The sequence below is a fragment of the Athene cunicularia genome (genome assembly GCF_003259725.1).
Source record: "Athene cunicularia isolate RWA chromosome 9 unlocalized genomic scaffold, athCun1 chr9_part1, whole genome shotgun sequence".
Taxonomy (NCBI): domain Eukaryota; kingdom Metazoa; phylum Chordata; class Aves; order Strigiformes; family Strigidae; genus Athene; species Athene cunicularia.
Window position 1 is genome coordinate 6,581 of NW_020799110.1, and position 12,732 is coordinate 19,312.

A 12,732-nucleotide genomic window follows, 5' to 3' on the forward strand; every position below is an offset into this window, starting at 1 on the left:
GAGCGCGATGGCGGCGGACGCCGCAGCGGGCGGGACGGAGCGGTAGGGCGGCGTTGGCGGACAGGACGGTCTGGCCGACAGACCGAAACAGGGGGATGGAGAAAGAACCTGTGCACGTGCGGAAAGCTCCCGCGTCCGGCCCGGCTAGCCCTATGCACCGGCGCCAGGCTCTCGGCGTGTATCGACTGTCCTGCCTTGGTATCCGTTGTGACAATAATTTGTGATCAGCTCTTGTTGACAGACGTAGTAAAAGGTTCATCCTGTAAAAGTATAAAGCAACGCAAAAACTGAAAGCCGTGCAGAAAAGCACAAGAAACCAAATTCAGTATACAAACACTAATGAATACCACAAATAAGGTGAACGAGAACACAGAAGCCACAAACACTGCCCCTCCACCCTCATTTTGAAGACTACCACAACATTAGGGTTTGCTGCAAGAAAGGTCAGAGTAAGTCGTAAGTGTGGGTTACCTGTGTCCACATTTTTGGCATAACCATGCCATGCCCCTCTTTCACTTCGGGCATGCACACACTGATCCACTTCTCCCAACACTTGCCCCGCTTAGCTCCTGCTCATTGCCTCAGATCAGACCACAGAGCTGAATGCTGGCAGGCACCAGGGGCAAGATGTAAAAGACACCCCCAAATGGCTCACAGCCTACTGTTCAGGGTTCAGGACTCACAATTTATTATCTAAGGATTTGGACCTTTTAATTTAACTGTAAGCTCTAAACCCTCAACTTCAAGTGTTATGTATGTATCATGGAACCCAAATGATAGCTGGTGCTTTACTGCTTATGGATGAGGTTAGATTTTAAATCCTGTGCCTTGATCAGTATAAGTAAACTGAAGCCCTGATTGACAGATACAGAGTCCCACAGAATAAAGTCATAAAGTGTAACACCTGAGTGAGAAACTAAACAATGAACTCTAAACAACTGACGGAACATGAATGACTGAACTCTCAGTTTTGAGCAATACATGCCACAACACATAAAGGCAGGAAAACAGTAAAAAGAAGCTGAGGAATTTTTGCCTACAGTTTTTCTGAAGTTTCCATTTCCTTTGGAAGTGTAGCAGAACAGGGAGATACACACCAGGAATGTGTTACAAGTGCTGTTTATAGGTCTGATTTTAGCTACCATATGCAAGAATCAATCCACAGGACTGCAGTAAGCTGCACTTCCACTGAACCTACCTGCATCACCGTGAGCACTAACTCATCTACATTAGTGACAACTGACACAGTATTATCAGCCCCTTCAGCTCCATGGTCCAACATCTACAGGCAGCGCCGCTGAAACCCACAGCATTTTAAACCATCTTGCCATTTACCAGCACTCTCAGGCAGGCCTGCCAACAGCAGGACCACCCTCCCCTGGGAGCAGCACGTCACCATCCTGCTCCCGGGCCTGCCTTCTTGCTCCCGGCTCCCTGCTTCCGTGCCCACAGGGCTGACCGCACACCCAGGCTCGTGTCGGGGAGGAACCGGGGCCTGAAAGTCAGGACGCGGGATGGGAAAGTCAGCTCTGCGCTCTGAGCAGACCCTACCCCGCACGCCCCTGCACGGAGTGGGCCTGGGCCAAGAACCCCTTGCCCACAGCCCCACTTCCAGGCAGCCACTGCAGGCAGGAGCCCAAGCTCACCACTGCTGAAGGTCTCCCTCACCTGACTGGTGTCCCTGATCCTCACCCTGCCACGGGCACAGGGTCTCTGCCATGCTACTCCCAGGCACCGCACGGGCACTGGCCACAAATCAAAGAGAACATGTTGCCAGCACCGTGAGGTAAATTGAGACCTCAGACTTTTTTCTTTCCTGTCTCATATTAGATTCCTTGAGCATTAAGGCAGCCTCCTCTGTCTTCTACTTGCTAGCATGCACATAGCACATGCAACTTAAATAACTGCATTAACTATGAAGACTGAGGAATATGTTACTTTAAGAGTTATATTTTTTCCCAAATCTATATAGTAGTCAGAGAAAGTCAAGACTAAAAATACACAACAGCATGTGGTTTTAGCACAGTGCCTCTTCTGTGCAGTGGTTTGCAAATCTAACATCCTTAAATTGTATCAGACACTTTAACCAAATCTTCCAAACCAAACAATTTACAATGGTCAGTATTTAAAAGAAAAGGAAGAACAACTGAATGCTCTTCAAGGCAAAATTAAAATCTTCTGACAAAAACTTCACACAGCAACATAGAAATCAGGATTCCAAAGGGATTTCATCTTGATTAACAGTGCTTTTCCCATCCATTCTTAAATATAGTTGCACTCAAGTCTGCTCATGAAATAAGAAATGTTTATGAGGACAGACTGACTGCAGAGGCCCAGCATCAAAATCACACATGGGCTTCAATACAAATGGAGCTTTGACAACAAATATATTTGAACGCAGCTAATGAAATCTGTCAACATTATACATCAAATCCAGGACACATGGATTAAAGTGGAAGCGTCAAATTCTAAATTCAGTTCCTACAAGGAGCAATGGCTGAAGAGGTTCTGGAGTGCTTAAATGTGTTGTCCAGATTTGGATCTCCTGCTTCCCCACACTGATGGACAGGAATTCCCCTTCCATATGGGGTACATTTTATACTGCATGGGTAAATACAGGGTGGTTTGAAAGCACTTCTTTCCTGAAGTCCTACTGTTCTGAAAGCAGCACTGTTTTTGACACAGGATGGGCTCTTCACCAAAATGAAAAAAGAAAGATTCAGTCCTCATTAACAGGGCAGTTTCAAAAGTGACTATGTCTGTGCATGTGAGTTTTCAAACACATAGATTGGCTAGGAAAATGAACACTTACAAAAATTTAAGCTTAATTTTCAGATTTAAAAAAAAATATTTACAGTCAGACAAGATGCATACTTTTTTCTTGGTATTTCAGCCATTAGTAATGAGAAGGGTAATGTTATCTAAATATTGAATTTTTTAATCATCGTACTAAATGAAGTACAATGTAAAACAATGAAACATACACTGCATGCAGACCCACCAAGAATTGTTCCAACTGATTCCATTCCTTTATTGGAAACTGAATAGAGTAGTAGCTCTGTTAAGGAAAGATGGAGGAGAAAAGATATAACTGAAGCAAAGTGGGGTGCAAAGTATCCTGCAGCATTAGTAGCTGAATGCCAGCCTCAGTGAAAGTGCTGACTGTACCTCACTCCTACGTATCACAATCCACTGGTTTCCTGGGGAGGTCTTGCTATAAAGAAGCTTGGCTATTGCTCCTCTTATTTTCCACAAGTCTTTCTGGGCAATGGTTTCAAGAGATACTGCCAAATGTCCCTACCTAACAAAGCACTCCATCCTGTCTTCAGACTTCTCTTCCAGGAGATTCTTTAGCTTCCCTTATTCTCTTAGCCTCAGCACTGAAGCCTTTTAAAAATTAATCTCATTTAGTGTCCCAGCGGAAGCCCCTGATTTTCCCCTTTCACTACATCATTGTCATCTTATGGCCAAGAACCCCAGAAGAAACCTTATTTTTATTCTTAGGGGTCTCTTCCAGTTCTGAAAACTCCTTGGAGCTGAAATTCTTCTTCAGCCTTTCTTCTATTTCAATTTCACTTATTCTCATTTACACTATGCCCTCTCCAGCCTCTCCTCAGTTTTCATAAATCCTCTCCTTTTCCCAGGCCTACCTCACATTTTTCTTTCTCTAAACCATTTCACTTTCCCTTACAGCTTTTTCTGCATCCCCCCTCACTATATAGATGCAGAGAAACTGGTTTTTACTCCACTGCAAGCCTGGCAACCAAGTGACTCTCAGGCCCATTCAGTTCAGCTGAGCTCCATCATTGTTTGGCATGGCCACTCCTCTTCCGTTCCATAATAAAAGAAGTCAGGGAGCTAGGCCATAGCCTACAGAAACTATTATCTGCTATACATTCTCTGTCTTTGCTGAAAAGGAACTCTAAGAAACCTAAATAGACAGTTTGAGCTGGCACTGTGTGAGGGCAAAAGGTAGAGTGAGATTTATGTCTATATAATAACAACTGGGGCAACGGTGAAACCAAGAATAAAAAAAAAAATCCTACTGTAATGTCCTAACATCCTGGATCACTCAAAAACTGCAATGTAGCAACATAACAGATGCTGAGAAGGCACAAAATATTCAAACACTTCTTTTTTGATGTTATAAAGGACACATTTATCATTGTTTGTCACTGAATGTATTCATAGCAAACTCAGCCATGTGAAATGTATTTTCAAATAACGAAGTCTTGCAGTGGAGTTCCCAGTGAAAGGTGGGAAAAGCAGATAGAGGAAAAACAACATTGGAAATGTGCATGACTTATGCCATTTAGAGGCTCACCCCAAGGGCATGGCAGGTATAATTTTCTGGTTTGATCTAATACTGAAGGGCTGGCAACAAAGGAGGGCTGCAAACAACCTCAGTGGTGGCCATCACGTGAGCATGCATGTTTGCTTCTTCAGGTTTATTCATAGTCTACCTGAGAACTGAACTATGGTCACCTAGTAGTGCCAGGAGGTGGTACCAGATGATCTATACAAATACTGATAGTCTGCCTGGTTGCATGGAATAACAGTTTGTTGTTTTACAGGTTTACTTCTATAAATTGTGTGGCTGAGTAAACAGTACTTAGCTTTAGAAAAGTTGGGATGGTCAATAACCTTGTTGTTGCAAAAGAGAGATAGCAAAGCTGTAAAGGTTGCACTAATTACTCTTGCTATATTCCAGCTCATTTCAGAAGACTGCACACCAGAAGGTAACAAGTTTCTGTCCCACTAAGCTCACCAGAGTACAGCCAAGGTCTAAGTGTCAATGAGTATGCCTAAGGAAACAAGAAAAGGGTGGGAAATGCACTTAAACCAGAAACTGATATCAAGTTCTGTCACAAATGTTACATGACTCCGGAAACATTTTTGCCTTCACAACATTCAGAGTAAGACATACCTATATCAGAGATTGTGAAGATAGCATTTCTGGACTTCCTCCTTATATGGGAACCAATACAATTGCAAGGCTTGAAGACACAACTAAAATGTAATAGTTCTTAAATGGCTAAAACTTGTGTTACTGCTGTTTTCAGTCTGTTGGGTCCAGTATGTGTTCCTTTTTCCTCATTCATTTTCTCATCCCTCAAAAATTAATCATTAGATTGCAAAAAAAAAAAAAAAAAAAAAATCAAACCCAAACAGACAAGCTTTTGAACACTCAGAGGCCTTCAACAGGTCCAAAATAGATGTGGCAGACCTAAATAAAATTAGCTGAGCTAAATACAACTAGAAAGCAATTGCTCAGAGTTTAGCTAGGTGCCTATCAGATCACCACTGGAAGACAAGACAGCTGACAGCTCTGAAGTAAAAGAGAAGTTATTACGGGGATAAGAGAGGAGACAAGGTTAGAGAAAAGAAACAGGCAGTTTGTTGCCTGTGGAACAAAGAGGTTAATGAGGAGGTACATTATGATATGCCAAAAAAACAGTAAGGCTACTGAGTCCACGGTTTTATTTGAGACTAAAGGGCTTATGTTTCCAAAAGCTTGTGTACTGTCTCCTACTAAATCAGCTGATCTAGTAAAAGACCTCTACCTACAAATTCTGATGTCCTGCTCTATGGTCATGTCTCACTATCACAGATGTCATATTTAAGTAAGTGGAATTCCACAGCTCACTTCCCATTACAATGCAATCAGCACTAAAACTCTCTTTGTCTCAACCACAATTAGCTCTGAAGGTATATTTGGACACAGAGGTCTCTGAAAGATGTGATGCGCAGTTACAAGACAAGCATTACACAGATTTCCCTATCAGAGTTGTTTAATATGACCAGCTTTTAAAAAGCTAGATTAAAAATTTAGAGAAGCCTACTGTAATGTATAGCTTCTGGTCCTGATCATCCCTGTTTATCATCTTTATAGTTTAATGACCACATTCTCCAGCATGACTTTGCAGTGCGTAAACGCTCTCCTACTGATTTTCTGACATCTCCCAATCCTTTCTCCTCTCACAGATGCTCCAAATTGCTACTCCTGCTGCTGTCTCACCTCTTGATCTTTTTTCACTTCTTATCTGGACCAATGCAGAGCTTTGATCTGTCTTAACTCCCCAAGTTCAGTTGAGAAGCAATACAAAACTGAACAGAAAAACAGTGTATAAACAGTAATCATTAGGAAAATGCAGCACGTTCTGTTTCATTTCTATTACTCCAGAACAAAGCTCTGTCCTCTCTAATACAATTAATCATAAAAGGGTCTCATTAAAGATCCCCATATAATATTTTACCAGTGGCTCTAAATATACCTAAAATGCTAGAAGGAAAAAGGACATGAATTGACGTGAAGCTATGGACATTAAATGTGCCAAGGCTGAAGGAGATGCCGGAATCAAGTATTTTCTACTATGCTTTTCATAATTGTTACTGGCTCCATAAAGAGTGGTACTCTTTGCTGTACCTTTTCCTAAATGAAACACATTTCCTCAACATATATTCACATAAGTGATACTGTGCTTTATCCAAGTGGGCCTCCTGAACATAAGCTGTATCAGTGTTAAGTGCTTAAAACGTACACGCTAAATCCTATGATCTCTCGGCTGGACCATTATTACCATTAAACATTTAAATAAAACAATTTTCAACTTATGTACAAGTGGGGTGGTTTTTTGTGGTTTTTTTTTCTAAGCAAGTGTCATGTCACAAATAATTCTGTACTATAGCTTTTATAAAGAGTATAAATTATACATTTAGATGAAAAATAATGGCTGAGAATTCCTACCTACAATATTTTTATGCCTCTTGTAGCAAAGAATGCAGCAATAAAATCCAGAAACTTCTCAGCAGTCTATGTGATCTAAAATATTCAGAACATCCCTTGAAAATAATGATTATTAGAGGAACATATAGGACCCCTTAAATAACAAAAAATATGCCTTAAACCTTTCCTGAAACAGTAAAACCATCACTTTAAGCAGGGCTTCTCCAGAAGATATTGGGGAACACAGAATGCGAAGGATCTATAGCCTATACTTAACAGTGACAAAATGTTAACCAGCGGAGTTCAATTCACATGATGTTATAGTCAGAAGCATTGCAGGGCTTCTAACTGTTTTACGTATTTACAGAAAATAAAAATTCAGCCACAAAAACAGTACTGAAAAACTCTAAGGTTCAAAACCCACTCAAACCCACCTGCTTCAGATCTTAAGTACCAGCCACAACAGTAATATCACTGTAAACTGCTATAACAAACTGACCTTTACAGGCAATCAAAATAAAAACAGTCATTAGCAAAAGCATCAGAAAGAAGCAAATGGAGCTTAGGCCTTCTTATTATGTCAGCTGTGGCTTTTAAAACAAACAGCCAAGTGTCCATCCATCCCCAATTAGTACTAGCTATAATTAAATTTGTCTTCCGATGAACAACTAATGTAAAGAATGCAGGGCATGGGTAACGTGATTGCTGTTGCCCAGCCCAGTGAACAGAACTGCTGTATCTGCATTGTGAACAATCTGGAAGCTGTGGGGAAACATTGATGAAAATCCTGATAAAAGACAATGAAAAAATAACCAGACTGTACAGTGAGAAAAGCATGAGATGTTGTTTCAATGTTTGCACAGGATAAATAATGCTATGGTCTGTGTGAACTATACAGCTAGAAAATCATCATTGAACCATGCCTGACATGCAGGGACCAATTCATAAGATAAAGCACTGTCAAACTATGCCCAGCTTCCTGATACAGTCCCCAAACATTTTTAAGACGCCAACTTCATGAAGGATATACTGCAAGGTAGCTACATTTGACAGCTATTGTAACTGATGGAGAGTAAACTTAAGTATCAACCTTTTAACATGGGGATATTTACTTGGAATGATACACCTGAGATAGCAAATGTACCCAGCACAGCCAACATGGATGCTGTAAATAAGACACAGCAAGAAGTTGTTTGCGGCAGACTTTCAACAGAAAAACAATCATCCATCTCGAGTGGAATTTGTAGCACTACAGTACACCATCATCGTGAATGAGGAATTGTAAGGCTGACTCAGTTACTACTCCTTTAACTGTTCGCTAGATACATTTCTGTTTATTTACAGCCTAAGTATTTTTCAGCACTATGACAAGACCTCTGTCTTCAGCATGAATGACACTGATTTTAGCAGAGAGATGCTGTTTAACACCTACAGACCATTTTGCGCTGTGATAGCTCCAATAACAAGGACTTCTGATCAACATCTTGCAACCTTGACTAATGACCTTACTCATGCTCAAACCTGAATATCCTTAAGATAAAACTCCACTTAAAGACCTTACTTATCAGCCCTCGAGCACACTGGCACAGTTAGGTCAAGAATCTGGGAATGTGTACCTCTAGACTCACATCATTCTGCTCTGATGAGTAAAGACCTTGCCAGTGAGGTCAGGTGTGGAAGCTGTTACACTACAGATTTGTGTTGCTGATATTCTGTGCAGTCCTGAGGAAGTGTGTAAGAAAGACCAGTGTTGCCTGAACTGATGGTGTCATGATGAAACAATCCTTCAAAGTCAATTAAAATGACTGCTCAAACAACACTGCAGTTTTCTGTGCTAGCATAAACTGCAAACTATCTTCCCATTTAATCTAAATGAGCCCAACAGTCGTCTTCTGTAAAAATGGATGTGGCAATTGTTAACCACTCAGAGATGTGGGATTAATACTTGTAGAGGTTTTTGACAACTATAATTGCTGAGCATTACTGTTAATGTTATCACTTCTCTAGTAATGTTCTAGTCCTAGACAAGGACTCTGGGTTTATCTCCTTTGGAGAGAAGGGGGCTGAGGGGCAACCTGTGGCTCCCTGCAGCTTCCTGAGGATGGGACAGAGACAGGGAGGTGCTGAGCTCTGCTCCCTGGGACCCAGGGACAGGACCTGGGGAAGGGCTCAGAGCTGGGTCTCTCAGGGGGGTTGGGGCTGGACATTATTAGGAAGCATTTCTTTACCAAGAGGGTGGTTAAAGCCTGGAACAGGCTTCCTGGAGAGGTGGTCACTGCCCCAAGCCTGTCAGTGTGTGAGAGGCATTTGGACAATGCCCTTACCAACATGCTCTAACACTGGGTCAGCCCTAAGTGGCCAGGGAGCTGTACTAGATGTTCACTGTTGGTCCCTCCCAAATGAACCTATTCTATTCTATTCTATTCTATTCTATTCTATTCTATTCTATTCTATTCTATTCTATTCTATTCTATTCTATTCTATTCTATTCTATTCCTTTAGCTATGAAAGGGGTTGAAACATCTGAACTTAACAATACTAAGGTTTTCCAATCCAAAAGGGAGTAATTCACTTCATATTAATCAGAAATGCTATTCCCAGTATATCATCCTGATTTTTTTTTATCATCACATGAAACTAAAGTTAATTACCTGGCCTAAACTGGAGGAAGTACTAGCTTGAAGTTCAGTACAACTCTAGCATGAAACTAGAGCATTGTTTTAAGTCTGAGTAACTTGGTGGCAGTATTACCACTGCTTCTTCCCAAATCCCTGATAGAATTTCTACATCTTGAGAACTTTTCACCTCCAGGAATTTTATTATCTGCTAATTTGTTTGTTGTAAGTATTAAGAGTTTTAGTGCTTCCTGTAGTAAGGAATGAAATGCATGTTAAGACAAGGTACTATAAGTCTTTTATTTTGGGAGAGTTTAAGATTCTGGTCAGCACATCTGTGCAAGTAACAAACTAAGATTGACTCTTAGCTACTGAGGCAGTAGCACTCACAGCTTGGATGAATGACTGGGACTCCCCTCTACAAATACAGACCAAGAAATTAACTGTTTTTAAGAGGAAAAAAAGGGAAACAAATACGTAACTGCCTTGCCTGCCCTTGGCATCATGGCAGATGAGGAGTAGAACTGATGACAAACCCCTGCTTTTTGCTCCCAGCCACATGTCCTAATCGGTAGGTCTTGTGGCCTCCCATCCCAGAAGAATCACTAGCAAAAAGGAGCAGACAGAGATGGAGTGACGGGCAGGTTAGGATAAAACAACCACATGTATACACGCCTTGTTTAGCCTATTTGCCAAAGGAGAAGAGGTTTTTAAAATCATTTTTATGTGGTTCTGTGTTCACCAATAACTTTAAACCTTTCCATTAAGTTTAAGAAAGTGGAGAGAGGTCTCAGCACTACTAGGTAAGAAAACTAGCATTACTAGTTTTTAACTGTTTTGTACAGACTGATGAGACAAGTAACCATTTCTCCAATGAGAAAAAATGCTCAGCATCAATTTACTACTTAAGAGATGCAGGTTATTCATGCAAACAGGAGAAAAGCTTCTATTGTATCTTGCACGATAGACCACTAAGAATTAAACTAAAAGATTATATGAATCAAAAGAAACTGAGACCTACTTGCTTCACTGTTTATCGGAGCGATTATTTTATCATGTTGGCCAGAAGAAATCATAAGAACTCCTTAATTCGCTACACATGTGCTCACTGCCAGGTGTTAAGTAACACATACCAAGCAAATACAAGATTTACAAGACAGAGCCTAGCTTTTCAGAAGGCTATCACATTTATGTAACAGGTGGATTTTTTTTGAAGGAAATGAGGCCAAAACTGTAACTGGCTCTGGGAGAGGCAAAGAGAATGCCCACTAGGAAAGGAGAACGTGAAAGGTTGAAATAAACCGGAGTGACAGCATAATATTTTGATTATTCAAATAGAAACACCAAAGCCTTTTCAGTCCTATTAGAATAAAGTACATTATATTGAAATCCTAGCACTAGCAAAAATTTGTGCCAAATTTTAAAATTCTATGCAGACTATTCTAAGTTCTCAAACAATAAATGTCCAGTCTAGGACAGTAAGGTCAAGGTAAGAAGTGTTGGAGAATGGCTTGCAGAGAGCAAGGCCATAGCTCCCTGCAGAAGTCAGTCACAGCCACCTGAGGTAAACAGAGGAAAAAACCCAGGGTACAGTTATACTAATAAGGAAGGAGATTCAAGGCTCAGTGATGCTAACAAGGACTGTTGTGAGAACAAAGAGATAAGTTGGGGCACATTATGACCTTGGGGATGAGAGAAAAAAGCTCTGGGAGGGAAACAGGTTTAAAGCAAGAAAAATGTTTATGCATACCAGAAATGCTACAAGGGGCTGGGATATTACAATGTGACCTTTTCGATGTACCCAATGGCTGAGATATTATAATGTAGCTTTTTTAATGTATCCAATAGAGTTACAAGTAGTGTATTGTAGAATGCTTATATAAGGTGTGATTTCTTTCAATAAAGTTGAAGCTTGCTCTATCATTCACATTGAATTGTCTGCTTGCTTCCTCCGCCCGCCGCAAAGAAGGGCTTCAAAAAGCAGAGGGGATGATCCAGAACAGCTTTTGTCATTAGGGAGGTTTATGACAGGGCAAGAGAAGAGATGGCAGGACAAAAATGGAATAAAACCTCTTAATACACTATTGAGTCAGGCTATGTTATTTTCATATATCCAGCTACACACTTCACACCGTGGAAGTCTCTTTCCTAACCAGACAGATTACCACTTCAGTTGCAGTGTTGTAAAAACTGAATTCCAGTACTTTAAACTTGGACTGAATACATGGAGTCGACTGTTTTTCCTTTTTTCTCCAGATTTTGCAGAGGCAGAAATAATGTTTTATACTGAAACCTTCCCTACAATATTTTATTAATTTAATGGTTGGACTCACTGTGCATGTTTGCAGAATTATCATACAGCTCAAGTGTAAATGGCTAATTAAGTGCTTCCAACTTAAGACAGTCCACCTACAGGGGTAGCAGTTTCTGTTACTGGCATGTAAATCCTGACTATCTTTCAAGGCTGCTTCTTCGTATTTGGCGTATTGAAATGTCTTTTTACTTAAGTTTTAGACAAGCTCCTACTAAAATAACACTATTAGTCATGAAAAGTAGGAAGTTGTATAATGTGCACTGGTAATTCAACTTCTGTGACAAAAACTACATTGTGATGTAGTTTTTTAATTGCACGATCACAGGCTCATTTTCCATAGAGCTGCACCTTGTTCAGTGCGCCAGTATTCACCTAATGAGCTGCTGTGCAGCACTTCATCCAATCTTTCTGAATGCCACCTGTCTCTTTATTGAGAAATCTATTACTTCTTCCTCCTCACCAGATTTTTATCAAGCCCTATGATGTACTGAGAAGTAACAGTTTCCCTGGCTAGTTCTCACCCTCATATACTTCTCTTCCAACTAGTCTTAAATGTATCCTCTTCCATAAAAATTGATATCAAGATTTTTTTTTTTTTTTACTCAGCTTGTCCTCGGCTTAAATGCTTTCCCATTTTAGCCCTCATCTCACGAGAGCCTGTCCCAAGCATTCCTCTGTTTTTTTCCCCAGCTTTTTCCCTTCTATCCTCACGTCACATGATCTTTTCTTCCAATTGATCTAGATCTCTCAGGTTCTTCCTGACACTTTTCCCCTCCAGGCTGTGGGGAAAAGAGCATGTCAGTAGAGGGGCATGGATGTATATGCAATCCAGTCACACAAGGGAACCATAAATTTACAGCCTTGTCAACCATGAACATGTGAAAAATCTCAAACAAGCATGTGCAAACAGGTGTGTGTATAGGGGTGGTGGGAGCATTTCTCTATCACACCGTCAAGCTTAACACTGACATACCTAGTTTTTTTCTTTCAACTGTTTGTTTGTTTGTAACATGGAAACCAGAAGGAATGATGCTCTTTTGCTCCACTCGAACATAATACAAAGGAGCCGGGGAGGG

The 12,732-nt window shown here is 40.8% G+C and overlaps 1 long non-coding RNA gene across 2 annotated transcripts in view; it reads right to left on the minus strand.

Moving 5' to 3' along the window:
- The window catches only part of LOC113483506, a 21,221-nt gene that overhangs the window by 5,550 nt on the left and 2,939 nt on the right, over positions 1-12,732 (minus strand). Inside the window, exon 2 of one of the 2 annotated variants that reach the window (XR_003399030.1) lies at positions 109-260. The exons of the other annotated variant lie outside the window; for it this stretch is intronic. This is a non-coding gene — a long non-coding RNA (uncharacterized LOC113483506). The remainder of the gene's footprint in view (positions 1-108; positions 261-12,732) is intronic. 2 annotated transcript variants of the gene reach the window in all.